Below are 3592 nucleotides of genomic sequence, written 5' to 3'. Positions count from 1 at the left end.
TTGATTTTTTTCAATAATTCATACGTTCAGCTCTCTGTGTGCACAAAATCATGGACAGATTTGGCCCGGCGGTCAGAGTTTGCCAATCTCTGCTGTAAAGGAAAGGGTGGGAAAGGTCTTTTGGACCTCAGCAAACATCACTGAAATATCTACTACCTGCCAGTCCCAGGCAGAGGGGCTGGTGATATAGAAGCAGACGTTGTTCCTGTCCCCAGCCACCCAGCGGGGGCTCCTGATCTAACAGGGCAGGCGAACCTGTATGAAAGACTGAACAATTAACTCCCATTCTTTACTCCTCCCTGCATCCAATTCTTGCTATGGCCTCACTGTGGGGTGAGCGTGCTCCCCAGCGATTTCATTTGGGTTTGGCCAATGGCTTGTGAGTGGAAATGACAAGATGCCATTCCCCAGCCTCGGTCTCGAGAAGCTTTGTGTGTTTGCACTTGCCCTCTTGCGCTTCTGCCACGACCGTGAGCAGAACGTGCCCCGGCCAGCCACTGGGTTCCAGAGGAAGGTGAGAGACATGTACAGCAGAGTCACATGCAAGCCCACTGTGTGCAACACAGCCATCCTTGCTGGGGAGGGAGAATCCACCCTTGTGGCTAGAAGCCATTGCATTTTGGGGCGGTTGGTATTGCAGAATAAATGTGGCCAAGGTTAACTGATATCACCTGACTGCAGGCTTCAGTGCTATGCATGCTCTGATTATAGTTTAGGCAGGGTGGTATGAGGACACACGGGCACTCATTTTGCCTGGAACAACTTGGGATGGCCTCATGGTAGAGAAAGTGTTCGAAGGGAGCCTAGAGGGGTAAACACGGAGGGGGCTGGAAAGAGCAGAGCTCCTTCGCGTGTGCAAAGTCATACCACTCATGAAGTGGTTTTGCAGTCTCATCAGTTGACTGGCACCGTGACCCTACAGTGCAAGGTAGCAAGCAGGACAGGTATAGATAGGAATCTTGCCCAAGGACACGAGAATTTAGTCCACTTCAAAATTCAGAGCCCAAATTCATAACTCTGAACGCAGGGCTCTTTCCACAAACGGCCCTCTTTATACCTTCTCCTCTTTATCAAGCTGAACTTTATAACATTTAGGCATTGAAGTCCCACAAGGACACAGCCACTGCTGGGCCAGATGGCAGCAGCTTCCCAAGGACAGAGGAGTCACGTCCGTGTTTCAGGGAACCGATAAACTACCATCATTAAGAGGTGTTTGACGGTCTCCCAGGAAGAGGGCATTGGAAGTTCTTGAAAGTAATCTGTCCTAACACAGTTAGGGAAGGGTGAGTGACAGGTCTGCCTTGGGGACTGTGGGCTTTAGAGAGCCAGTAAAAATGTTCTCCATCAAGAGGGCCCATCGTCTTCTTTATGCCAGGTTTAAAATTCACTTTATTAGTTTAAAACTTGTGTAGAATGTATAAACGAAGAATTTTTATGGTCTTCCATTTTTTATAATCAAACCAATTGCACTACCTCCCTCAGATATCAACTGTATTAGCCGCTTTGAAAAATGTGTATTAAAATGTCTTAACTTAAAAAAGCAATTAAAAACTGGACATTTTTAGAGAATCACAGAACTAGAGAAGGGACTTGCAAGATCAGCTGGCTTAATTATTTAGGGAAAAAAAGAAGGATGGGATGACTGATTAAGATGTGGTCCAAAGTTTTCTACGATTGAATGAGCTCAATTTAATGGAACTTTCCCTTACTCAGTTGAATGCTTTAGTATGTTTCAGTCAAATTTCATTTCCTTCTCAGTGTGGGTCTGACCCATATGGGTTGACCAAATGGATGCCACTGTGCTTGTCTTTTACATGTTTGGGGTGTGTATGCACACCTGCGCATAGGCATGCTTGTGTATGTCTGTGCATGTGTGTTTGCTCTTGTATGCGTGTGCACATAGGCAGGGGGGAGGTGGGTGAAGTACAGGGGAGAGTAACCACTCCATACTAAATAGCTCTATTCTTTTTTTTTTTTTTAAGAGTGGGGGAGAGAGAGACCGAGGTGAGGGGGGCAGAGGGAAAGGGAGAGAGAGAATGTTAAGCTAGTGTGGAGCCTGATGTGGGGCTCGATCTAATGAACCTCAGATCATGACTTGAGCTGAATTAAGAGTCAGGTGCTTAACGGACTGAGCCCCTAGATCACACTACTGTCAGTGATGAGTATTGCTGACCCCATCTCCTAGCTCTGTATTCAGACCCAGAAAACAACCACAGATCCCAATCCTTCAACACCTAAGGGGACAGAATCGGAGGCCAGATCTGAAATTCATCTTTTTTTTACTCTATTATGAGGCATATTGATTAGTATAGTGCACATCTGAGTTTCTTTTTTTTCCTAAAAGGAAATTATCAACAGAGAAGAACCTAAATACAGACATATGTATATATATGTATGTATACATATATACATATATATATATATGTACTTTTTACAAAAAAAAAAACACACACAAAAAAGGGCAGTTAGTAATTTAAAAGTTCCCCACTTCTGCTTTAATACTTTCTAAAAATGTATTAAATGTTTAAAGCCTTCTACATTCCAAAAATATTTGAGGTATATAGAAAAAAAAACCTTAGCTAAAATCTCATGCACACACTATATATATAGAGAGAAGTATCTCATACTATACTCTCATATATATATAGACATGTATGAGCTACACACACACATATGTACAGCATGTATACATACAGAACTCTAGTTAGGTTTTATATATATACACAGATAAGACATGCATATTATATACACACACATATATGGACATCTAAATACATATATAATACATATTACACACACGCAGTGGTCACTGAGAGCCAACTTCCTCCTGTGGTAGTTGGATAATTTGACCTCAGTGGCCCGGCCAGAATTTCTGGGCCTTTTAGTAACACTCTCAGAAAAGAGAGGACCCTCAAGCTCAGGTGAACCTGTGAGCCAGGACCCCGAAGCCACACTGTTCCTGACGTCAGAGCACATGAGAGCCAGGAGGCCCAAGACGGCTGGTCTAAGGCCACATAGAAAACCCAGACCTAGGCCTCGTGGCTCTGGAATTCCAGTTCTATCTATCTGCCATTATTGCCTTCTCCCTAGCATGTGGCCTTCATAGACTAATAAGGGCAATATTTTGGGGGACCTAAAGAAGGAAGACCCTCAAAAACCTAGCGAGCCGTGACAAAGTCCCAGGCCACCGAGTCCAGAATCCGCTGACACAAAGGATTGGGATAGAGCAGCATGGAGTCAGACTCACACATTTGTTCTATTCAGTAGGGGAGTCAACGGGAATTAGCCAGGCTCTGGGGTCAGGAACGTGGCTCTGGGTCTGACTTCAGTCAAAGCGGCTTAACCACTCTTAGCCTCAGTTTCCTCATCTGTAAAATGGTAATAGGTCCACCCACCTCAAATGGTTTCCTTGAGACTGAAATGAGGTGACATATATCTATAAGCACTCTTCAATAGAAATATTAACGTGAGCCACATATGCACTTTTTCACTTATCAGACAAATATCCAAATTTATTGAACTTAAGCTACCTATCCGACATTTTAACTAAGTTATAAGATTAACTTTCTGTTCTTACCAATACCTTCTCCCC

The sequence above is a fragment of the Mirounga leonina genome, unplaced genomic scaffold (genome assembly GCF_011800145.1).
Source record: "Mirounga leonina isolate KUSES-001 unplaced genomic scaffold, KU_Mleo_1.0 Mir_129, whole genome shotgun sequence".
Classification (NCBI taxonomy): Eukaryota; Metazoa; Chordata; class Mammalia; order Carnivora; family Phocidae; genus Mirounga; species Mirounga leonina.
The sequence above is the reverse complement of the archived record's forward strand: the minus strand, read 5'-3'. Positions refer to the sequence as shown.